Here is a 25,956-nt window from a genome sequence, read left to right as displayed (position 1 = left end):
CGGGATGAATGAGTTTCAGGGCTCCTGGCTTCACATGATTCAAACGCACGTTATTGAAGATGGATTGTCCTTAAAAAAAGATTGATGGTAGATGCTGGGCTACGGGTGTCGTTTATCATTTTGAATATTATTTAGACTTGCCGAGTAAACCTGTAACTTGAGAGTTGGACCAGCCGGGGCTGGCTATGGGCGTGCATGTGAGTGTGAGTGAGCTTGCGTGTGTGTGTGTGTGTGTGTGTGTGTGTGTGTGTGTGTGTGTTTTATCGATTGGCCTTGGACTCTGATTGCTGCTGAGTAGACAGGAGCCCTACTTCCCCCCCCTGCCGTTTTTATAATAGAGGGCCCCCCAAACATAAAGGCAGGGAAGGGTGAAGTCTTAATTTTGAATAATTTTCAAGGACGTGGGGAAAAAAAAATAAAGTGTCTGTGATTGGCATTAAAGCTAACAAACAACTAACTGTCGTTCTCTCTTCCCCTCTCCCCTCGCTCTGCCTTTCTTCCCCCATAGAGGCAGTCACGTACCAAACATTAAAATATAAACAGAGCAGTAGTTGCTGAAGCCAGAACCCTTGTCTGATTTTTTTAAAAAAACTCTGTGTCATATTATTTTTTTTAAATCTGTATTGAAAAAGCTTTAGCACAATATAACTTTAAAAATATAGCACAATACAACTTAAAAAAATACTGGTTGGCTTGGTTAGTAGTGTGAGAATGAAGTTAAAAAAAAAACACTTGTATGTCTCAAGAATATTTTAGATAAAAAAAAATGATCCTTTGAGGCTTCCTTCCCCCCCCCAACCCCCCACCTCTGCTCCCAGCAGCGTCTTTTTCTTTGTGTCTGCACTCTGTTCTCCGCAGCTGGGCCCCCACCGACCCCCACCAGGACTGATGTGGACAGCTGTTTGCAGGCCCTGCCAGTTAATCATTTCTGCTGCCCTCAAGCTCTGTGCACTGGGACACCCCCACCTACTGGAAGCACTTAGGGACGCAGGCTGGCTTGCCACCGGAGCCCCCAGCGTCTGGAGGGAGCCTGTGGAAGCCCTGCGGCTGCATGGCCTTTATACAAACTGTTCTGCCTTGGAGGTCTTGGTGCCTGGCTCCCTGGTGGAGAAAAGGAAAAGAGGAAGCTGTCTGCCGGCCTCTCAGCTCCTCTCCTCTCCTAAGCCACCAAAGCCGGGATAGCGCAGATTCGGTTGTCAGGAGCCATATTCCTACCCAGTGTGCAACTTTATTTGGGTTTTGCTGGTGGAATACAAGGTTTTGTGTGTGTGCGTGTGTCTTACAGTGTTGCTATCCGTTTTTTTTTTTTTTAAAACGATGGGACAGACAGTTAGATGGAGACTTTTTTTTTTTCTTTCGTCTACAAAAATACAAGAATCTAGAAATTGTGGAGGGGGCAGACTGTACGTGCCTGGAGGATGCTGGGAAGGAACTTCCCGGACATGTAAAAAGTATTGGCATCTGAGAGAAACGGGACTCTGGCTGTGCACCAGCTAACAGGCCTCTGTGTGTGTGTGTGTGTATGTGTGTGTGTGTGTGTGTGTGTGTGTGTGTGTGTGTGTGTGTTTTGTGATGAAACAACTTTTTTTAGCACCCAGACACTTTGCACTGCCCATGGGCATGGCTTAGAGCTTAGGGTCCACTCTGAGGCTGTCCAGCTACTGACTTAACCAGGTAGAGTCAGATCCATCTTTTGTTGGTGCCTGGAACCACATCCAGCTACATCAGCCGCCGCCGCTGCCGCTGCCATCACCGCTGCTGCCGCCGCTGCTGCTGCTGCTGCTTGCTGAGACTTCCTGGAAGAAGGCAAAACTTTGATCCTCTGCCCTTGCACTGGGTGGTGTTGGAGGTAACTAAGTGTACAAGTGCCAGTCTGCAAAAAGGATTGTAAACACCTTTGATACAGGTGCACCCTCTCTTTCCTCCCCTCCCCCATCTCCTCTTTAACTGATTAGGAAAACTTCGCTGTTCATAGGTACAAAGTCCAGTTCAGGTGTAATTGGTAAGGAGCTGAGTGCACTCATGGGAAGAAATCTTGTTTTGTTTTTTGTTCGCTTTTTTTTTTTCCTTATCCCCTTTTTCTCAGTTTTATGGCTGGAGACATGATTTATTGCAACCATCCATCTTGGGGGCTCATCCATCACACCCGGGTTGCTAGGAGATTGTGGCAGCAGCTGTTTGCTCTGAATCAGACAGAAAAGTTGTCAATCATCAAAGGCAGGTGAATAGCATTAGAAACACGCTATTGTCAGACGGAATAATTAATCAAAGAGAGAAAAGATAATTAAAAAGATATGACCCTTGCAAGTACTTGCTCTGGTTTGCCTGGAAAAAAAAAAAAGGAGAAAGAAAGAAAGAAAGAAAAACGGCCTGGTCTTTTCTAGACACTTAAGCAGCTGAGGGCTGATAAAATATGCACTCTGCAGTGCATGGCTTTTAATTAATTGAAAAAGGTTCAACATTCAAAGACGATGCTGGAGAAAAGTCCAGTTATGAGCAGAAGTAATATTTATTGTTTGCACGAAGGGCTTGACACAGAGTCTTAACTTTCTCTTACAAATCTCTGGTGTCTCCCCGGTTGGTAAGGAGGTGTGGGGCTGGGGTCCTCAGGTGGCCACTAGAGAGACACTGATCAGCCTTTCCATGCTCTTGGTCACGGTCACATGACCGCAGTGGGACTCCAGCCAGTTGGGGTTCAGTTGCCTTTCTAGTGAGTCCGAAAGAACCAAATTCTTTTAAGTGCTATGCATCTTATAAAAGCAAAAGGCAGGAGGATTGAGGGACACACCATGAAGTGTCCACCTTTAGAGTCCGCAGAGTGAAGTCCTTGACACTTTACTCATGGCACCCAGAACATACCATTCATTTCCAAAAGCGCTCATTGGAGAATCTCCTTCCGGGTCAGAGAGGAGAAAAAAAAAAAGTCTTCCGGTCAGGGCCTAGAGATCATTCTGAGTGTCCGTGTTTCCTCAAAGAGATGTTCATAGACCAGGAAGTTCATTCTTGCTCTCTCTGAAGCTAAAATATTTCCAGAGGACTTGGGGAAAACGTATTAAAGACGAGATAGAAAGTGGCAGATCTCGACTTGCTTTCCAGTTAAACAGGCTGCAATCCCCGAAACAGATCTACTCTTTTATTTTTGGGTATACTCTGCTTGATTTTTCACACCATTCTCCTCCCAAAGAATAGCAGGACTTCTAAAATTAGCAGAACACAAAAAGGCTTGACTATTAGGATTCATGAGAAGAAAGCAAGCAACCTTTTTTTTTTTTTTCCTAAACAAAACACATTGAGACAGTGTTTTCAGGGCACACCGGATCAGAGCAGTAGTGTCCCCGTCTGGCACGTCCATGTGTGTACAAACGCTGGGGATTTGTCACTGAGAGTCCCACGGGCAGGACACACACAGCCTCTCCTATGACGTGCTCAGAGCCCCACTTTGGAAGATGCAGACTGGGCCTCTCGTGAGAGAGAAATAGACTCAGATAGGCAATCGTATGAGCCTGGGCTGCTGCTGCCCCAGGGGTGGGGGCAGGAGGTGGGTGGGGGGGGAACTCACCTGTTCAGGTGGCTGGAGGCCGTTCCCAGTCAGAACTTGACCTCCAGGGACACGTCTGCTCTTGAGACAGAATCTCCTCGGTGGGTTTCTGGGCTTGCAAGGTATTCTGAGACACTGCCAAGTACCTGTATAGTTTTCTGACCCCAGACCCGTTTGTTGCATTTCCCCTTCCGGGTCTTTTGGCTGCAGTTCTTGCTCTTTACAGACTAGCACGGGGTTACCTGGGCAGGGGAGTCCAGTGGGTGCCCTGCAAGGGTATGAGCAGTCCCTCTGGTGGCTGGAGACTGTGAGGTCTGGCTGTTTGGAAATAGCCCCGGGGGGGGGGGGTAGGCCATTTATTTACAGCCTTGCGTGCGTGCGTGCGTGCGTGCGTGCGTGCGTGCGTGCGTGCGTGCGTGCATGCATGTGTGAATGCAGGTGCCTGTAATGGCCAAAAGAGGGCGTCTGGTTCCTGGGAACTGGGGTTATTACAGATGGTGGTGAGTCTCCCAGGTGCTTGCTCTAGACAGCAATCACACTCTGTCTTGCGCAGTGCACGCCGCTGTCTTCTCTCCAGACGCCGAAGAGGGATTCTGGGTTTTAGTTTTGGTTTTGGTTACCCCCCCCCATCCCCACCCCCACCCCGGAAGACAGGGTTTCTCTGTGTAGCCCTGGCTGTCCTGGAACTCGCCTTGTAGTCCAGGCTGGCCTCAAGCTCAGAACCCAGAGATCCGCCTGCCTCTGCCTCCCAAGTGCTGGGATTAAAGGCGTGCGCCACCGCCACTGCCACCACCACCGCCCCAGCCCCCAGCTGAGGGATTCTTGAGATGTGTCATCTCACCTGGTGTAATAAATGCTGAGGAGGCATTTGCCTAATGTCAAGCGGAGTAATTCCAAAACCTGGCGACTCACAGAGAGGGCCTAGCATGGGACATTCCCTTTGACATATAGATGGGACATTTATGAATTAACATATGAAAGGCCCTCCCTCAACCTTTAATGCTGGTAAAACTAGATAGAGGTCTGCTTTCCTGTAAATGAGGAAGCAAAACCAGTGTGGGTGGGTGGGTGGGAGGGTGGGAGTAAAAGTCTGGGTTCTGGGGAGTTGGGGAGGGGTCTTGTTTTGTTTTGTTCTGTTCTGTTGTTGTTGGTTTGGTTTGGTTTGGTTTTGGTTTCCTGTTTGAGGTCTCATGCCCCTGCTCCCGGGCCTGTTAAAAGTGACTCACTAAAGGAGAGATTTAAAAAAAAAAAAGGGGGGGGAGCAGGCAACAATTTTTGGAGAGGACTTGGTCCCCTGTGAGGTTTGGTAGGGATTCCCCTGATTCCTGGCTTTTAATACAAGCATCCCTGCATCTCCAAGAGACTTGGCAGGTCCCAGGCACCACTGTTATCTTGTGATTGTTGTTGGAGCCTGTTCCTCTCCGGGTGTCCGTGAGTTAGCGTCAGCCTAGGCTGGTCTTTCACTCACAGTGTAGCGTGAAGAGCCTTCTGTGCCAGGGACTAGAGGGGCACTTAGTATCATAGGCCACCGACACACGACACACCAGCTTCCCAGTCAAGTAAGTATGGCTTAGAGACCTGGATGCCACTGTCTCCCGGCTCTTTCCAAGTCCGCGCAGGAGCCGGGTGTTTTATGTAAGTGGCCTGTACCTCCCCGTGAGTAGTTAGGTATGGCAAGCCTGCCCAGACGTCATTTTGGAATTTCCTGTCTCAGCTGCCACAGACTCAAAGCAGGCTCCTCTGCCTGAAGTCTTAAACATACAAGAGCAAGGAGTACAAATTAGCCAGGTTGCCCCACCCCCACCCCCCCTTAAGTGCACAGTCGAAGGAACCTGGTGGCCCAATTTAGTCCCTGAAGCTCATCAGCCAAGGAAGAGCGTTTGAAGGAAGCAGAGTTTAACATGTCCTACAGGAGAAGGTGGGGTTCCTATCAGCCTTTCCCAGGCATAGGGCACATGTGCGCACGTGTGTGTGTGTGTGTGTGTGTGTGTGTGTGTGTGTGTGTGTGTCTTCTCTTCTCCTGCCACTCCGTTTCCTGCCTTTGTATCTGCTCTGGGCCTGGAGTGAAATGGCTCTTTCATATATGTATTAGTGAATACGAAGGCAGCCTAATAGACGAGGCTGCACTGGTGTTATTTTCCCTGGCTCCTCTGTATAAAATAGTAAAAGCGAGCTGGGACTCTTGTTATGTGACAGAGGCTCCTGTTGGGATGCTTACGTGAGCAAGTAATGGGGCTGGTGTGGAGTCAGCTGGGCAAAGGAAAATAAATAAAATAACGGCCATGTTCTTGCCCCTGAGAGCGGGGCTTCATGAGAGCTTGTTCTCTGTGGATCCAGAGCGGCGGAGGATGGTGGAGAGGGTGGCTGTAGAGGGAGGAAAGCATTATCTGGAAACACGTGTACTCGTTCCTTGTGAAAGAAGTGAAGTATTTAACATTTCTCTGAGGAAAACATCTTTCATTACTTGACGTGTTCTGTGGTAATGATTTTTCAGTTCAACAAACAAGCACTTATTAGCGTTCGGCTGAGAACCTGGCTGAGGTGCTTGGCAGGGCCATTTTTAAGGGAGCTGGCGCAGGGGAGGAAGGTGAAGGGTGCGTAGGGTGCGTAGGGTGCAGGGTGCAGAGGGAGAGGCTCGGCTTCCCTGCGTGGTCTTCACGGGGTTCACTTGGCGTGGCCGGGTGGCTCCAGGACCTACTCTCTGGGTTCTCCGAACCTAGCGTGCTTGTCAGGCGGGCGCTTGGGCTCAGGTTGGGGGAAGGTGACTTTGCTTACCGGTTTTGTTGGTTTTGCAACCAAGAGCGAGGGGACCTCTGTGCTCACGGGTTTCCTTAGATGGGTACACGTGGGGAGCTGGGCTGCCCTGTGCCGCCGGAAGTTCGGTTGATGCGGCGTTGAGGATGGTATGGGGTTAGTGTGGAGGACTAATCCTAGGCACGCGCATGGTTTTATGGTAGATTTCATTGTGGTTAAAGTAACGTTGTCCAAGAAAGGGGGCTTAGGCAGCAGAGTCGAGTGAGCCTGTGCCTGCCCAGACTGTCCTGCTCCCTGCCTCCTCCGAGAGATGGACGCATGCGCATCATGGTCGTCACGATGTGACATCCTGTGGATGACGCACAGTTGGGGCCGGTGAGACCTGCTGCGCTGCTTCTGGCCTTTTTTTGGGGGGGGGGGGAGAGTACTTGTAGTCCCTTCGCGTTTCCTGCGGTCCCAACCATACCCACCTTATGAGGATGTAGCCCTCAGCTTTGTTTTGGTCTCTTTCTCTTTCTATTACATAACGACCAGGCTGGTTAATCTGACGGCAGCCCTCGCACAAGATGGCGTTTGTTATATGAAAGCTGAGGCTTCTTGCCGTGGTGCCCATCAAAGCAGGAAGAGTGAGCTGGGGGGCCTCTCTCCCAGGCCTGTGATTCTTGTTGGCCCCCAACAGCCGGCCCCACCACATGGGGAGTTAAGTGCTGTTGAGCAGTGGCTCCCTGTAAGTAGGCTCTCCATCCTTGGGGTGGCTCCCAGATAACAACGGGCTAGGCCCCCAGATGAAATCTGTGTATGGCTTAGCGCATCACTGGTCCACAGGACGTATTCTTGATTTGCATCCGGCAGTGTACTCTTACTTAGTACACGGACATTGGGTTTGATTGACTTTTCAGACCTGGCTTGGTGGTCCCTTCTGCCATGGCTTGGTTAGAGGATGCGGGCACCAGCTGTTTGGTACTTTCCCGGGCGAGCCCTTTAGGCAGCTTCCTTAGAGCCCTGGGACGCTTGGTAGGAGGGCGGCATTCTGGTCTGGTCTGGTCTGGTCTGGTCTGCGTCTCTCTAAATTCAGTTGTGAGGCAGATCGTGCAAACTCCAGATGTTAGAGTCAGGAGGCACACGAGTGACAGCCATTGGGTGGCAGCTGAGGGAGAGGGTCATCTAGTATTTTGAGTGTAATATGTTGCAAGGTCTTCACAAGGGGAGGTCAGCTTTGCCTTCGAGCAGAGACCTCCACTGACCTGTTGTCAGTGGAAACGTTCCTTTCTGGAGGCCCAGCCACAGCTAGCTGGGCAGTGAGAGAGGGAGAAGAAGCAAGTTCATTGCACGGGGCATACTCCCATCATCCTTTGCGGCTGCCCCTTCCCTGGGGAGTCGGTAGCTCCAGTAGCCTGAGAGGCAGGCTTGGACAAGACACACAGGCCACTCGGCCGTTCCCCCCCCCCCAAAGGTACCCAGTATTCTCGTGTGAGAGCAAAGGAACGGACGGTCTACTAAATCAATAGACTGACACTTCACGGCTTGGCCAGGCAGCTCTGACCTCTGGAGGTGGCAGCTGGAGGCTTTGACCACAGCGAGGCAGCGGGTGCAAGCCACTGGCTTGCTTGCTTACTCGCAGCTCTGCGTGGTTTCTTCTCTCCACGACATTTCCAGAGGACACGCGCCTTCTCGGAAGGATTATGACGGAGGAGCACAGGGACCAGTCAAGAAGACGTCAGTTGTGGTGTCACACCCACCAGACGCCATTATCCGCAGGATTGTTTTGGTGATTGCGAGAATACCAATTAATTTAAAAAAAAAAAAAAAGAACTTTACAGCATATATGAAAATATCAGTGATAAACCCGGTAAATAAGGAAGCTATTTTAAGCAACGGAAAAAAAAATGAGTGTCCCTTTAAATTTATCAGTGAACCAAAAATAGTTTATGCTTCACTATGGAAGTGTTTTTTTTACACACACTCTTTTTCTTTGTAGTGCTGGGGCTTGAGGGCGAGAGTTCTAGGGCTGAGGCACACCTCTGGCCCATTGCAAATGTGTTTCTTTCATTTTATTTGTTTCTTTGGTTGAGATCAGGTATCGCTATGGTAGCCCTGGTTAGCTCAAAACACAGGCTAGGACTGCCTTCAGTCCCCCTGCCTCAGCCTCAGAGTGCGTGGGTCACAGCCATCTCTGGCTGCAGGCACATTTGTGGAGGCCCAGTCCAAGTCAGCGCTGGAAGAGAGCAGCACATCAGACATGATTGCTCTCGGAAGCAGGGATCCGAGACCGAGAAACCCATCTCTAGCAAGTCCTGCACCCCATCCCCACCCCCCCACCCCCCCCACCCCCGCACCACAGCTGGCCCGGTTAGTTGGGCCCCGGCTTTGATATCTGCTCTTGCCAGGCGACAGTGAAGTGGCTGGTCCCAGAAGCTCCATGCCAGCCCGCCCTCTCTGGGTGACTGTGCTCTCCTGCCAGCAGGAACGGCCACGGAGAGGCTCCGTTCCTGAGCATCTCTTGTAGTGTGTCCTGGGGATTGGGGGGGGGGGCACAGGGGGGGGGACAGCTTCCATCCTTCGTGACCCAAAAGAAGTAGGAAACAGTTATTTTATTTTATTTTATTTTTTTATTTTTTTTTTCAATTTCAAGTGTGCCTTTTGCCTCCTGGAAAAACCTCCTTCGTGTCTGCAGTCCACACGACATCACGACACTCACGATTCCCCCACCCATCCCCCTTGCTAGGTAAGGTTTCCAGGGAGTTGGAGAGCGACAGGCAGGATTGTCTCAGAGGCCTGGGTGCTATAAACCCCCTGACCTCCTGTGGTACCCACCGGCTGGCGCTGGGTATCCAGGCATCCACAGTGGCCCATGGTTTCACAACACCATGCTGCTTCCAGAGGCTCCCGAGGCCATTTGAGAGTGACCTTGCTCTTGGGAGGAGACTTACTGGGAACTCTCAAGGCCAGGCAGGTGAGGGGGCTTGAGATCAGGTTCCTTTCCTTTTCTTTCCTCCTCCTTTTTTTTTTTTTTTTTGCAAGTTTTATTTTTTGACCCCAAATATTACATTTCCCCAGGGAGGCGGGGAGGGAAAGCAGAGCTGTTAGAGAGAGAGGCTATCCTTTTGGTAACCAAGAAGCAGCTTTTTTTTTTTTTTTGAATTACAGAGGAGAATTTGACCCCTTTCTGAAAGGAAATAGAGGAGGAACCCCGGGTAGGGAAAGGAAGAAAAGCTGATGTTACATTTTCTGTGATTACTCATATCCGAGGCTGGAGCTCCGGGAAGTCGGCTATAATGGAATTTCTTTTCTTTCTTTTTTTTTTTTTCTCCTTTTTGTTTTTTCTTCTGAGTTGTGCCTCTGCCCTTCCTCCCTCTCCTGTTAGAATGAGGACTGGTTTGTATTTGATGGGGGGGGGCGCGAAATACTTTTTTGGGGGGAGGGGGTGGCCGGGACTTGGCGTCTCCTTCTTAGTTGACCCAAAGCTGATGGTCCTGAAGCCAGCCTTGTGGCCCTTGTAATTAATTCTCTTATCCACTCAGGGAGCTGTGGGGCTCAGGGAGGCCAGGAGGGAATTGTTCGCAGGGTGTCCCTGAACCCAGAACTCCTCTGAGCCTGAGTTTTTGACACTAGCCTGTAACTGCAGTAAGCAAACCAGGGACTATAAATAATTCACCTTCAGAGATGGGGGGAAAAAAATCCAAAGTGTCCTAGAGGCTCACAAACTGTTAGGAGCCATTTTATTAGCACTGTTTAAAAATTATTTTTCTTGCTTTCAGTATGTGTGTTTCTGGGAGCCTCGTGCATAACCAGAGACTGAAATCAGAGATGCCTCGGCTCTGGCTGCGTTGGGCAAACATACATTGGATAACCACAGGGTGAGGCCCGTTGCTGGTCCTTGCTTCCTTTAGCTCAGGTCTCCCTGCACCTGAAGATGATAACTGTAGCATTTTGATACAAACACCAACGCACAAGATGCCACTGATACCTTCATCTGGGCGGTCAGAAACTACCATACGCCTGACTGACCTTAGGTGACCAAACCGAGAAGTAATTAGTCGATTAGGGGCGACAAAACTGAGCCTGGACCAGTTCTTCCTTTTTAGTGTTATTTTAGTCTCACGGGGTCTGCCTCTTAAAGGAATCCCATTTTACCTTGCAGTAGATGGGCCCACCAAGCCTTGGAGTCTTTTCAGATTCGATGACCAAGCAGTAAAGTTGGGTTTTCGGCACATGTGGTGTCTGGAAGTTTAAATGTAGGCACGAACGTAGTTCTTACAGGAAGTGGATCCTCCGGTCTCAGGGTGAGATTGGAGGGCCGTGATTGGAAGGCAACTTGCATTTAGGTGACAACTAAAATAAAGGTTTTGAAGGCATGTCCGGAAAGGTGACAGATACCTGAAAGGCTGCCTCGTCAAGGCTCTCTCCCGATTACTGTGGTTCCGGATAATTCCCTATTCTCACGTCGATGCCCCATTCCGTGTAAATGGTATTGTAATTCATCGTAAGTATTTTAAAAGGCAGTCTCATGGACACATCAGGTAGGCCTGACCTGTTCGCATAAGAAGAAAACTTTATAGTTTCTCCTTTCATTTGTTATTGGATTTAAAGGAAGACAGTTTCCGACGAAGAAAGATGGCCTGTTAATTGATGATTTAGCCAGCCGTTCCACAGGCTGGGATGTGTACCGGGCCTTGCGTTTCCACACTGGCCAGCCATACGGAGGAGGAGACTTATGTATGCAAAGATGTCCCACAGGTTGAGCTACATAGACAGGGTCCAGGTCTCAGAAGCTGGACGGTCCTGCGACCTTACAGCACGGGGGAGTTGGCCCTCAGCTGTTGGCCCTGGCTGGCCGGAAGTGGTCACAAGGCCCTCTTGGACTCGACTCTGACGGTATTTAAATATGCCTGGGTTCCCCCAGAGCGCAGACTCAAGGCAGCTGGCCGTGCTCCCCATCTGTAGGCCCGTGCGCTGGACAGGGGAACCCGCCCCTTGAATCTGTTCGTTTCCCTTCCCAGCAAGGTATGCTGGGATTGGACGGGTCCTCCTCTTTACAGGGGTTCCCATCTGAGGGGGGCCCAGTTAGAGTTCTGTTCCCTTTTGACAGAGTTTATAGCGGCATTTTCTTGATTATTCTTGGTGCTCTGCCCATTGTACCATTAGCTTCTTCAGAGGACACAGATAAATAGCTGATAGCCACAGGAACAAAGTGTGAACTGAATGCATTTAATTATTGATAGCTCGGTAGCCGAAGGTTCTGAGATGATGTCCTCCCAGTGCCTCGGCGAGCTGACAGCAGACGTGTTGGTTTGCACGCACAGCCGGGGACCAGGCACTAAGTCACACTCAGGCCGAGAGCACCACTAAGTAGGTAACTCACTCCAGAAACTCACTTCTCTTAACTTGTTTTCCCAACATGACCGGTTTTGTTCTGCACGTTGGAGGCTTTGGTGATTTGTAGGTTTTTGTTTTTCTGTTTTGTTTTTTAAACATGCGATAATGTATAGATTGCCTGCATACTGTCAAACTATTGTTTTTTTTTTTTTAAGTAAACTCCCTGGCCCAGTTAATGTCTATATCGTGTCTTATATGTGTGCACACATGCGTGCAGTAAGTGTGTATATGGCTTTGCGGAAGTCAGGGTTTTTACAATCCTGGTCCTAAAAAAAAAAGGAATCTGAAAGTCACTAGTTTTATACTCAGGTTTCCAAACAGGAAAAAAGCCAAACGCTCCCAAATTTCCCCTCTCCGCCCTCGTTAGTGGCCGGATTAATCTCTGCGCACATGACAGTGAGGACTTAACCATATTTCTCCTGACGTGTGGACACAACCCATCACATTTTCATGTGTCCTCACTTTTCCATTTTGCTTTCTCTCCCGAATGTGGGGCTATGCTTCCCACAGCTGACAACAGACGTGGAAATACCTTGCTGTTCTCAGGCGGCTTGTGCGCTCCTGGGACCGAAAGTTCCAGATCTGAAGGAATTTGACTGACAGGCGACAAAGGTTGCTGTGAAACTCGTGCCCCGCCCCCATCCCCGCCCCCTACCCCGCCTCCCCCCCCCACAACCCCTCCCCCATTACTGTTTGGCTGGTACTGTTCACAGAGATGCTTAATTATATCTTTTTCTAATGGCTTGGACTCTTTTGACATTAAAAAAAAAAACAAAACCAGAAAGAAAAAGTTGATGCTCCCACCATGAGAGCATAGGCATGGAGCGTCCACACGCTAACACCAGCCATACCTCAGGTTACCTTCTGTGTGTGTGAAACACACAGTGAGCCACACTTCTCCCCTGAAGCCTCACTTTTCCCTGCCTTTGCTGATCGGTTCATAATAGTAGGGCATCCGTGAGAACTTAGGGCTGTGTGTGGTTCTGGGAGGATTCTTTTAACTCCCATAACTATTGATGGGGGGGGGCAGCACTCCCAGGGCAGAGCAACCCAGATAAAGACAGCTGAAGCTACCTGCCTTCCCTAAAGTGGCCCATGTGCTCCCATCTCCCTAACAGCAACAAAGACGCTGCTTCCTTGCTGGGCTACCTCAGAGAGGTCAGTCCCTCCCTTGCTGCAGCAGCGCAGGGCATCTGGGCACGTACACACACACACACACACACACACACACACACACACACACACACACACACACACACCAGGCTTGTATGTGTGTAGGTGTTCTCTGTCGCAGCGACATATATGAGGAGGTCCTGAGCGGGTTTGACAGTTAGTTCCTCCGTATATGAAACTTAATGCATTTTAATTATTTTTATTATAAAGGCCATAATTTGCAGGATAGAAAAATCTAGGAGAGTTCAAGGACACACAATTAATGGAGGAATATTCGTTCAACCCCAGTTCCCTGTGCCCCTTGTTAGGGGTGTTGCCAGTTACCTTCTGAAGGCATAAACATGCATGTATGTTCTGAGGTGTGCCTTCCTGGTTAATATGCACTGACATCTCAGGCACCTCCCTACTGTTTGTTTATTTATTTATTTATTGTACACACAATTAAAAGTTACAGTTCATCCGCAGGAAGGATGTATGGATGACGCACGCGTGATGTAGAAAACGAAGCAGAATTTGGAATTTCAGAATCTGTGTGGCGGGTGCATAGGTGACCTTTCAACTTTGCTAGGCTTGTTTGTTTTCATGATAAAACGGGGGTGGGTGGGATATATATGCTTACTCACCATCCTGAGTTATAATGTGTGTAATACATATCATACAGAGCTGTCTCTTGCTTTTTAATGGTGCCATGTTACTCCTATGTATGAAGTTTTTTGTTTTTGTTTTTTTGGTTTTTTTTTTTTTTTTTTTTGAGGCAGGGTCTCACTACCTAGCACCGGCTTGCCAGGAACTATGAGTTTTTGTTCGTTTGTTTGTTTGTTTTGTTTCATTTTGAATTTTTGAGACAAGGTCTCATTACACAGCCCGTAGTAATTTAGGGTTCACTGTCCTCCTGCCTCAGTGCCCAGAACTATGGGACAGCAGGCATATGCCACCAGGCCCAGTATGACTTACTCAGTCAGTAAACACGTTGAGTCACATAGCCACAGCCAAGGACCTTCTGGGCATGCCTTTGCGATACAGAATCCTAGAGTCAGAATTGTTAGCAGAAAAGATGGGTTTGGTTCTTAAAAGAACGTGTGCAGGACCGCCCCTTCCATTTACCGAATGTGTGCGTATGTGTGCACATGTGTGCACGCGTGCGCGCGTGTGTGTGTGTGTGTGTGTGTGTGTGCACACGCGAGCGCGCGCACGCACGCACTCCTGAAGCCCCAGCCCTCAGCTCGTTCTAAGATTCCAGCCAGAGACCCCCCTCCCTGGAGCTTAGTGTGGGTTCCGCACATCTCTGTACGTTTAAAAAAGGGGTCAGGGGGGCGGGAGGAGAGAAGGATGTGAAATTTGAATCTTTTTATGAACTTCAGACTTCGTGGGCTTTTTGTTGTTGTTGTTGTTTTTTACTTTATTTTATTTTATTTCCCCTGGGCTTTTTTGTTTGTTTGTGTCTCTGGGTGACTACAAATAACTGGGTTGAAGTTCACACGAGCGCAGCCCTTTCTGCCTGTGACACAGACGGTTTCACTTGGTGGACAAGGAAAGATACGAAGTGGGAAAGACACCCGTGTAGGTTCTCGTGGGAATTTCCCGCTCATCCCACCTGGCTGGAAACCTTCCTCTGGGGCTGGACCATGGCAGACCGCTCGCTCCATCAGCATCTTCATCACCCGAGGATGCTCATGGAGACCAGCCGCCAAGACAGCCTGGCTCTCTAACTCACTGGATGTTACCTTTGTCAGCTCCTGCCGAGTGCTGCAGAGGTGGCTGGCTCCTGCGTGTAGCTTCGCAGATAACGACCATGGGGTGCTGCAAATGTCCTTTTGGGTTTTGGCTGAGTAATATTTAAGGATTTTTGAAAGAGTGACTTAATTGTGTTTTTATGTAATTGATGGCATTGTAGTAAAATGTATCAAGACACAACATCAGCGTTTTTCTAACTGTTCCTTGGAGAAAAATCTGTTCATATGAAAATGGTTCCTTCGCTTTCCACTCGTGGAATTGGGGAAAAATGAAAAATCGTTGGCTTCCATCGAATCACTGCGCCTAGAAGATTCTCTCATTTAAAAGTGCTTCCCCCCTGCCCTCCCATCCCCCCCCCCCCCCCGCTGGACATGGCCTGGATACTGTAAGGGTACCTCCTGGCTGTGAGTTGGCTTGTCCCTTGTTCTGGAAGGAAAAGCCATGGAACCTGAGACCCTGCTGTGTTAGATTTTCCTGCTGGACGCGGCTCTGCCGGCACATTTCTGGAAGCTTCTGTATGCCCACAGGTCGGCACGTGCTGGGCCCCAGACTGAGGGCCTTCCAGCTGGGGGACTCGACTTGTGCAGACTTCTTGCCCCCATGGCCTGTTTTGGGTTTGGGAGATGGCCGCGTATAAAGCTATGTCTCCACAGTGCCGGTCTGAATTTCAGGTCCACGTCACCTCGCTTGCTACTGTAGAAATCAGGGCATTTTAATGCTTACTGTTAGCTTTCCCCAATTTGACGTGGTTTGTTTATATGGGAGAGTTTGCCCACATTTTAATTCCTTCCTTCCTTCTTTCTTTCTTGAGTTGCACCATGTAGCTCACTCAGGCTGGCCTTGAACTCAGGCCTCCTCCTGCCTCAGTCTCCTTCGGTGCTGCTGGGGCGCTCTTGTTATGCCGGCGCTCCCAGGCTTGGTGCTTTGATTACGTTTCAGATATTACTGTATTGATTCAGTTCTGAAAAAAATCAAACTGTAATCACCAGAAATTAAAACAAACAAACAAAAAATCCAAACCAAAAAAACCCCAAAAAACCAAAAACAAAAAATAAAACAAAAAAGGAGCTCAGAGCTGAGTTCTTTCGACACGTGCATAAGGCTGTGGCTTCCACTCCTAGCCACCTTTCTTTCTCGTCTTATTTTAAAACAAGTATGTTAACTTCTTTCTGTCTCTTGTTTTTTCTCTCCTCCCTCCCTCCCTGCTCCCCGCATTCCTTCCTTCCTTTCTGGGGTTGCAGAAGGCCCTGCATGTACACGCTAGGCCAGCACCATGTCTCCAGTCCCTCGGTTAATTTCTAATTACGGAAAACTCGCAAGCCTGCTAAATTAAATTGTAATAGTAGTTGTAATAATAATAATAATAATTGTAATTATAATGCTTTGAAAGTACCATTGGTCACCCTCCTGGTGGCCACACTCTGTGTGTTGCTTCCTGGAGTCCTGTGTACTCCCAACACCCGGGGCTCTAACCACTGCAAACGCACGCCCAGGAAGAGAGCCTGTGTGCAGTGGTGGGTGTCACCTGCATGTGGCGCTGAGGGTGTCCCTCATGGCCTGGCTCCCATAGGCCTTCGGGAGGAGGCGGGGAGGGTCCTCTTACTGAGTCAGCCTGTGTGTCACCAGTGTGATGCAGTGGGGTTGCCCCTGGTGGGCAGGGGAAGAGAACCCCAGGAAGACACTGCCGCAACATCTGCAGCCTGCTGTGCTGCCGTGTGTGCATGTGTGTGTATGTGTGTGTGTGTGTGAACAGCAGGTCCAGATGTACAGTCGCAGCTGCAGCCTCCGCCACCGTGTGGGGGAGCACACCTTCCTTAGGTGTGTGACAGGACAGGAAGGTGACTGCATGGAGTCTTCTGCTGTTGGCTTGGAGACTACAGTAGCTCTGCCCTGACGCGTCCGAGGGCAGCCTGTAGCTGCTTCCTGTGAGCTGCCTGGGACCCTCTCTCAGAGCATCTCAAGGGGCTGGCTGACAGGAAGTCACCTGGGTATCATAAACCAAGCGTGCAGAGTTTGCCAGCACTGAGTCCTCACAGGGAGAACAAGAGAAGCCGCAGTGAAAACGGAGGAGAGAAATACGCGTGTTGATAGCTCGTGTTTGGCCTTAACTGGCACAGCTTGTGTGCCTTGATGTCTGAGAGACGTTTTGACGTTTCATAATTAAGCCTCCTTACAGGAGCTTCTTGAATAATGTTTGTTTTCTAGTTTTCAAGGACCCCTCTGCGTCAACAAGCCACTGGTGCAGAGGCTCACAGACGCACCCTTCCCAGGAATGCCTAGGGGACCTGGTGGCAGTGTAGCAGTGGCCACCCCTCAGTCAGACTTTTGCCATCTGGCTTCATGGCTAGACGTTCGCCCGATGGGATGGATTATCTCAGCGTTCAAGAGCAGGATGTGTGTGTTTGAAACAATTTCCACATGTTCTCAATTCACTATTGCCTGAACCAATCTAAGGTGGTCCATGTAACACAAGGGTCACACACACACACACACACACACACACAGGCACACGCGCACACAAACACACACACAGAGGCACACACACACAAACACACACACACAAGTACTCATGAGCTCGTGCACACACACACACATACACACAGGCACACACACACAGGCACATGCGCACACAAACACACACACAGAGGCACACACACACACACACACACAGGCACACGCACGCGCATTTTAATAGGGAAGAGGAAAGAAATAAGTCACGCCACGGATGCTTATCTCCTCTGGATGGCCATCTCTGTACCTGCGGGGTTTCCCAGATCTCTCACAACAGGATTCTCAGGCTTGGCGTTGATGGCGCAGGAGAGGTTCAGCAGTCTGGCGGAAGAGAAGCACTTAGTCACTCATTCAGAGATGAAGCCCTCCCTCCCGTCTTGCCCTCAGTCACACGACACAGCCCCCCCCCCATGTCCTAGCCTGATGCCTGCCTGGGGGACCCCTGAGTCCCCCCCCCTCCCGACCCCAGCCTTCTCTCTGTGTACGCTTAGCGCTGGAGGGGTCTGTGACACTCCAAGCCAACTGAGAGGCTCCAAACTGGGCTTAGTACGAGGGAACAGAAGAACCTTCCGTAGATGGCTAAGTTTTGTTTTGTTTTAACGCTTTTAGGAGCTGCGTGTGGTGGGTCATGCCTGCAACTTAGCAGGCAGGAGGAGGCCAAGGCAGGAGGCTCTTAGACTAGCTTGGAGGACATAGTGAGACTTATTTTAAAAAATTGGGCGGGCAGGGGGGCGGGGAACCCCAGGAAGGTCTCTTGGGAGCATCACTTTGGTGAGTTGTGATTTGTCTGAAGATACCTGTGCCTGCCCATCACTGTTGTGTGCACGCCAGCCTAATCAAGAGCATGCCCCTTTCTGGATTCGTTTAGATATCTTAGAATTTAAGCAGATATCAAAGGTCTGGGGGCATGGACTATAAAAATATTATTTGTGTATATATATATATGTGTGTGTGTGTGTGTGTGTGTGTGTGTGTGTGTTGCCCTTCAGCACCACTCTTTTACATCCTTTATGAATTGAAAAGTGCAAGACATTGATCGATCAATCGACTCCATCCTGGGTGTGACTTTAAATACCTACTGTCACAGAGGATGTGTCCTGACTGGTCCCCGTGCTCGCTAGCCATCTCTCAGTGTGACCCTTCCGGAGGGGAGCACAACCCCGCGTAGGACTCAGTAGGAAACTAGAGATGAGACTATTCAGAGCAGTCCTGGGAACAGCCAGGCCTATGGCCCCGTTGAACCTGTCACCAAATCCCGTCTGTGGAGATCAGCCCCCTGCAACTGGGGATGCTTTAGATTCCCAGTGGCGCGGTCCAGAACATGGGTGGTCCGAAACATGTGTGGTCCGGAACATGTGTGGTCTAGAACATGTGTGGCCCAGAACATTCACGGTCTGGAACATGTGTGGTCCAGAACATGCGCAGTCCAGAACATGCTTTTGAATTGCACCTGGCCGTGGCTTCATTACAGCATCCCATAAAGCAGTGACTGAGATCATTCTAAGTGGACATTTTCTATCAAAAAAAAAGGGGCAGACCAGATCAGAAACCATTTTAAACCGCCCCTCCCCGTCCCCATGAGGACGTCACAAACATCTCCCAAAGACGGCTTCAGAGCATACAGCAGATCTGTCTCACCCGTGGCCTCAGGAAGGTGCCTTTTATGGATTTTTTTTTTAAAGTGGGGCTACTGCAGGGAATTAGCTCTGTGCCTTGCGTGTGCTCAGCTGTACCCTAAGTCCTCCTTTTAGCTTCGTGAGAGGGGCTCCACTAAGCCACTGAGGCTGACTTTGAGCCCCTCTTCTTGTCCACGCAGGCCTTGAGTTGGTGGTGGCTCTCCTGCCTCTTGAGAGGCTGGGCTTGCAGGCCTGTGTTATTAGGCCCAGCACGTATTTTTGTTTGTTTGTTTGTTTGTTTGTTTAAAGGTTAACTCAGATGATACACACACAATGGAATATCACAAAGCATTGCGAAGAAAGGAACCGCACACAGGACGGACGGGTGGGTCTGAGAATGAGAAACATGAATAGTCAAAGCAAACCGAAAAAGACGATTCACAGCCGGACAGTCACTTTCTTTTTCTTTCTTTCTTTCTTTCTTTCTTTCTTTCTTTCTTCCTTCCTTCCTTCCTTTCTTTCTTTCTTTCTTTTTTTTATGAATCTCGGAAACAAATACAAATGGCAGCATTATATTTTTTGGTGGGTGGGGTCGGGGGAGGGGTTCGTGCATTCCCCACCTGCCGGAAGTGCCCTGTGTTTGATTCTCAAGTTGGCGAGAACTTGGTTTGTAGAAATTCGTTGTCTTACTCTGCTCAACAACCCACATAAAACGGTCTGTTTATTTTCCCGCTTCTTCCCTTTTTTTTTTTTACCCTATTTTCTCCCTCTTTCCTTCTTTCCAGGAGCTCCCCCCACCCCCCACCCCCGAGACAAGGGATTTCTCTGTAGTCCTGGCTGTCCTGGACTTGTTTTCTAGAACTCACAGAGATCCGCCTGCCTCCCTGCTGGGATTACACACCTGCCGCTTTCTAGGATCTTCCTGGAATGCCAGGCAGGCCTTGAACTTGACACGGGATCACAGGCAGGCACAGCCTCTGGAGCCTGCTCCCACAGGGCTAGGCCCCTCTGTTACACAAGCACTGCTTCCGGGTCCTGTCTGCCCTTCAGACCTTACGTTTCCAGCTCTCAGCTCTGATCTCTGAGCCACGCCGTAGGATTGAGTGATAGTTTTGGGGAGGGGGGTAGTTAGTAAATAAGTCTTCCAGGTCCCCTCTTTCAGCTGGTGGTTTTACCATGAGGAGGGATGCAAGGGAAAGATCCCTACAGTCTCTGGGACTATATCCTCAGAGTCCGCGGACGTCAGCTAGTTAACGAAGCCAGCCTTCCCACTGCAGCAGCTAGGGTCTTAGCAACGGGAGTGGAAGCCTGCATTCAAAGCCTGCGTGGTGAGGCATGCCCACAGTCCAGATATCTGGGCCACAGGAAGGCGGAGGCTGAAGGATCTTGAATTCCAGACCAGGCTGGGCTACCTAAGGAGACCATGCCTTGGGGAGTTAAAAAAAATATATATATAGCTGTGCTGTGCTGCAGTTTTACCAACATTCGGAGATGCTCACAACAGGCCTTTTCACTTTAATGTGCTTTGAATTTTGTGTGTGTGTGTGTGTGTTTCACATCGTAATTCTAATATTTATTAAAAATAATTATAAAATCCCTGGCGGACGCTTCACTTACTGGAAGCAACAGTATTTGAGCAAAATGCTTAAAGGAAAAGAAAGGCATCTTCTGTATTTTCAGCTTAGAAGGCTTCTCTGTTTACAGCGTTTCTTTTTCTGAAGCCACGTACATACTCTTGGCAGTTGCTTTTCATGGCCTGTTTGTTTTCGTGGCTGTTGCTATGTTGTCAGGTGGCGACCCAGAGCTTAACCACTCTTTTGGGTCTTTTTTTTTTTTTTATTGTTGTTGTTGTTGTTGTTACAGGGAGTATAAGGTTTGGCTTTTCACAGGACACGGTTCTGCTGCCCGTTTTGGATCCTGATGGACACACCCCGGCCAGGGGGCTTGTCAGGTCTGCAGTGTCCAGAGCACGCAGTTGTCTAGAGTGAACACCCTTAGGAGTGCTGAGCCATAGAAGGGGGCGGGGGGCTGTCAGCGGGTTGTGGGCCCACCGGTTACGCCACAGCCTGGGGCCGGGCATCTGCTGCAGCCTGGGTCACATCACATCTTTTCCTCCCGATAACGGAGGGTTTTTTTTTTTTTTTTTTTTTTTTATCATCTGGAGATGGAGAGTTAAGATGCTTTCACTGAGTCAACTTCCCTCGAAGTTTCAAAGCCAGAGTTGGGATTATGACATAATTGTTTTACATGTTGACACCGCCTCTTATCATAATTGTTTTGCATTGTTTTTGATAAAGGGATAAAAATAATAGGCGACATTTGAGAAAGTGGAGGGACTTTTTGTTCTTTTATTCATGATACTAAAAATTACCCAAAATAAGATATTTTACGAAAAAGGGATTTTGTTCCAGAAGTGACTAATTTAAATCACTTTATACAATGAACTTGCTAATGATCCTCAGTCGCGAAGAGCTTAATGCTTTTATACTGTTATCATTTTTTATGAATAGAATTATACAAAAAGTTTCTATTGTGTAGTACAGTGACTTTCAGTTTCGCACAACCATCCTTTATCAACAGATGGCAACCAGCACATGAAAAATAATTAAAAAATAAAATGAAAAGAAACCAAGAATGAATTAAAGTGCTTCTTTGCGTTCTGATCTGCATTTTTGGTTTGGAATTTTTATGGTGAATTGCCATATTATCTGTTATATCAGTTTACAATGAGGCTCCTATCAGACATAAAACAGATTTATAACACCATTAAAATACAATATCAAAGAATGAATAAGCAATTCAATAAAATTACAATAACACAAAGATAAAATGAAAGCCTTTTCAATAACAGTTTTATGCAAGAACATTTTGCAGATAAATATGTGTTTATAGATCTTTTAAATGTACATTTATTATAGTGTTCCTAATAGAGCCACAGGGGTTAATTTTTCCTGTGTGTTGTCTTTTATAAGTGGTTTAAAAGCTAGCTGCAAAACTCTTCAATAGATTGTTTTGAGTCTTCGAATTGATTTTGGTAAAGGGAGCTTTTTACAGTCCTTCAGTCCACTGTTCACACACAGACCAGTCAATATGGCTGGGCCCCCATGCTCCAGGGGTGCCTGGAGGCTTCCCCGTACCCCCTGGGACCTGGGCATCAAAGAAACGGGGAAGGAAAAGTTTATAAATGAAGTTTTATTTATTTATTTATTTTAATTTGAGCTCTTTCCACCTCAGATGCTCAGGCCTGATTTTCAGAAAAAGGAAAAAAGGGAAAAAATGGGGGTGGGGGGGGGGGACAATGGCAGGCTTCATTCTAGGTAGTAAAAGAGCACACAGTGGGGACAGCTGTCGTGTCAGTGTCACCCTGGCTGTTCTGGTGTTTTCCCACCTCCCAGGCTCTGCGGAAGTAGTAATGTTGGGGTTAAGTGAGAATAAGAGGTGTGTGTGTGTGTGTGTGTGTGTGTGTGTGTGTGTGTGTGCCTGCTGTATTTATGCTGGACCTGGCCTCGTATGTCTTAATTAAGCACCTCATTTCTTCTCTTTGTTTCCTATACCAGATGGGTGTTAGCTGGGTTTAAAAAAAAATACCTTTAAGGTGCACGGGTAGCGAGGGACAGGAGACATGGGTAATGATGTCAAGATCAGGGGCAGTTACAGGACTGGAGGATCTGTGCCCCAGCTCTCTTCTCTCTCCTCGGTGTAGGACAGCCACCCTGAGACATCTGGGTTCTGAGACTACAGCACATCTGAGTTTTCATGGGTGAGGGGACTCTGGCTGAGACTGGGGCATGCCCACTGTTGTGGAGGGAAAGCTGGTTATAAAAAAAAAAAAAAAAAAAAAAAAGCAAAACAGGGCTGCTGTAGATGAGTGGGTAAAAATTCCCCCAGGAGAAATTTTATCATCCCCACGCCCAGTGCCTGAAAAAAAAAAAAAAAAAAAGAAACCCAGAGTATCCCCCTTAAAACTCTCACGGCCCCTCCTTTGTTGTAATTCCTGTGAGCATCACTGGGACCATCTTTCAGGAATGCTAGAAAGTGCCAGGCCCTTGCAGATCGCTTAATGTAGAGTAGGTTGTGCTGGGGAATAAAGGTAAGCAGGGAATATTTGGCCTGAGCATATGTGACTCAAATAATGGAGAAATAAAACGGGAAATGACTAGAAAGACGATTCAGTGACACAGCACACAGTGAGCGGGGTGGGGAGGCTTCTCCTCCTCCTCCTGTTCCTCCTCCCTCTCCTCCTCCTCCCCCTCCCCTGCCCCCTCCTCCTCCTCACTATCCTCCTTCTCCCTCCCCACCCCTCCTCCTCCCCACCCCTCCTCCTCCCCTTCCACCTCCCTTTCCCCCCTCCTCCCCTGCCTCCTCCCCCTCCCCCTCCTCCCCTGCCTCCTCCCCCTCCCCCTCCTCCCTTTCCTCCTCCTTCCCCTCTTCCAAGCACTACTTTAACAGTTCCTTCCCCAATAGCCCTGCTTCTCTCCACCACGAAAATTTGGAATTTTTGCTTTTTTACTCTCTTATTTCCTTTCTGTTCCAGAAGATGTTAGTGCACGCGCCGCAGAGGCTGCCGCAAATAGCACGCTTTTCCCCCAGCCCAGGCTGTTTGATTGCAAGGGGCTTGATTGCATCATTAGTCCTGAAGTGCTATGCTCAGTGAAACGCGCCAGCATCTTGGACATTAAAGTGGCATCCTGTTGTGTATGAGAGAGGCCTCGCACACGCCACTTCATCTTGCAAACCTGCCTTTTCCCCCCAGAGTCTCCAAGCAGCATTAGGTAAACAATTACAGGCGATGACTTTGGAGGTGCCCCGTCTTCCCCTCCCTTAACTCAGGCAGAGGAGCCTTCTTGGGCTGAGATACAGTGGAGTTCTCACAGGCAGGCGTTTTTGGAGAGTTGGGCACATTGTTGCCCCTGGAAAGAGGCAGGGGTGGGGCGGGGAGGGGGTTTTTACTTGCGGGGAGGGGGATAACAGGGAACTCCTTCCTCCCCTCCCCTCCATCCCAAGCTGTGCCTGGCGACGTTACTGCTGCTTTTGTAAGGGGGGCCCTTCTGAGGTTCCTCCTGCACGCTAGGCTTCTAGGCTTTTCCGTTCACATGATATTTATTTCCTTCCCTTCCCCATCCCACCCGAGGTGGAGGTCTCATTTTATATAGCAGTAATTATCACACCTTGCCACTCTCTCCTAAGTTGCCACTTGATTCCTGCTGAATGGGTAAAAGTGACAGAGCCCTTCTCAGTGGGGGGAAAAAATGGTCCATGTCTCTTTAAAGTCTTTGTCCGGCTGGTTATTTTTTATATGAGCTCAGCTCACATCACTTTTTATTAGCTTAATAAATCACCTTTCTTGTCAATCAAGCAGCAGAGAATAATTGGATATGGTTGAAGCCTTGCGTGATGGATTATAAATCATTCAAGATTAAATTAAAAGATAATGCAGAAACTTAATGGTTTGTGTTTTGCAGTCTAAATTGCCTCCGAGCGCTGCTGTTTGCAGCTTTATTGCTAACCGTTTTTCTTTTCACAAAACCTTTCTGATTTTAGCCCCCTTTTATTTCTGTTTATCATAATTCCGGTTGTATTTCTCATATTTACCTTTCGGTGGCTGGCCCAGCCACGCTGGGTGGTGAGGAGGGTTCAAAGCTCAGCTGCCCTGCTGCTCCTGGGTGCCAGGTAGGAAGGGCCTCATCTCCAAGGCCTGGGATGTGCCTTGTCATCCCGCACTGTGTCTCTCCCCTTCCTCAGGAGCAGGGCCTTCAGAGCCTCCCAGCATGCACCACGGAGGAGACGTGGGCATAGCAGACATAGCTAGGAACACTGGTGGCACGTGGGAGTAAAGAGGGTCCGGTTAACATTGAGGAGGTTGGTAACTCTCAGGAAGGGTAGGCATATTTAGAGCTCAAGTTTAAAAAAAAAAAAGAGAGAGAAGGACAGAGAAAAGTTGGGGGTGGGGGTGGGGATGGCAGGGGGTGGGGTGGGGTGGGGGTGGGGAAGATGTAATTGTAATGCGTATGAGTTACTTTGTAGGTCGGTGATAAATATTGTCCAGTTGAGCGTGTTAGAGGCGGCTCATCCGGGCACACCGCTGTGCGGCGGCAGTGCCTCTTTTCCCATCCTGTGTGCCGGGCTTAAGTGTCTAGTCTAGCAGGTGGCTGGTGATGCCCTCCTCCCCCCTCTCTCATCGTCATATTTCTTTCCTCTGTGTCTAGCCCGTGCCCAAACTGTAGGGGACAAACAAAGCAGTCAAGATCAAGGGCCTTCCTCAGGGAGGCTAGCATCTTCTGCGTCCCTGGAACTTGACTTGGAGGCAGGACCGCGAGCCCAGAGCCCACCTCACTCCTCCTGATTTCTCTGTCTGCTCTTCTAGACGGCCCCACAGGGCCACATGCGAGGGGTCTGAGGATGACGGTGATTACAGCCCAAGGTTCAGTCCTGACGGTTAATTTCTCCCATTCTGGCTACAAAGTTAATTAATGTAATCTAACACATCTCGAGGCAAAATTAATGCGCTCAAGATATGAATAAAAATCCCAATCTTTTTGCAAAAATACAGATCTGGTCCTTGGAACAATCCACAATCACTCAAATTACAAGTTCCGTACAAGAACGGAGAGAAAAATGAGGGGGGCCCCACCAAGCCCTCTCATTAGACCTGATTCGGATGTGTTTGAAACCCAGCCTGGGGAGGGTCACACAGAAGGAGGTGAGGAGCCCCCCCCCCCCCACGCAGCTCAGAGAGAGACTGCATTTGACGTGCGAGGGCCACAGAGGCGAAGATGGTCCACCTGTCTACTGCAGCGTCTCCAGGCTGTGCACGGAGCATCTGTTTCTATGGGGACTGTCCTGCCCTAGCACATCCTCTCCTGCTTGGAGAAAGTGTTGGTCCCCCCTGTCTGCGGCCTTGCTTGGCAGAGGAGGTCGGTGTGGCTCAGGAGTGGTGTTAGCGGCTTTCCTGCAGGTTGTGGCCTTACGGGCCGGAAGCAACCTTCCTGGCTAACTGGGATGTTGAGGATACAGCCTCCTGGCATCATGTGTCAATCACAGAGCATCTTTCTCTTGGGTTCTGTGAGTTGATGGCCACACAGGAAGCAGGCATGTTGCGTAGGTATGAAGGAGGGACATATCCCAGGGGGCAGGACAGGTGTAGAAGGGACAATGACAGGGACAGGGCTAGGCAGGGAAAGCCCCAGAGGCACAGCAGCAGCCATTCATTTGCTGCAAGGGCCTTGCTGGTGGGGTGGATGTGTCGGGCCAGCA

At 49.2% G+C, this 25,956-nt stretch overlaps 1 protein-coding gene and 1 long non-coding RNA gene across 3 annotated transcripts in view; one reads left to right on the top strand and one right to left on the bottom strand.

Moving 5' to 3' along the window:
* Positions 1–25,956, top strand: part of TSHZ3 (teashirt zinc finger homeobox 3) — an 82,671-nt gene that overhangs the window by 11,987 nt on the left and 44,728 nt on the right. The window lies entirely within an intron of this gene.
* On the bottom strand, positions 2,332–3,855 carry LOC311591342. Its single transcript, XR_014777070.1, has 2 exons — positions 3,560–3,855; positions 2,332–3,197 (listed from the first exon to the last, which is right to left on the bottom strand). It is a non-coding gene; the product is annotated as an uncharacterized lncRNA (long non-coding RNA).

Source organism: Acomys minous, assembly GCF_964271855.1.
Source record: "Acomys minous genome assembly, chromosome: 20".
In the NCBI taxonomy this organism is placed as follows: domain Eukaryota; kingdom Metazoa; phylum Chordata; class Mammalia; order Rodentia; family Muridae; genus Acomys; species Acomys minous.
Note: the sequence above shows the minus strand (reverse complement) of the source record. Positions and strands in the feature narration are given on the sequence as shown.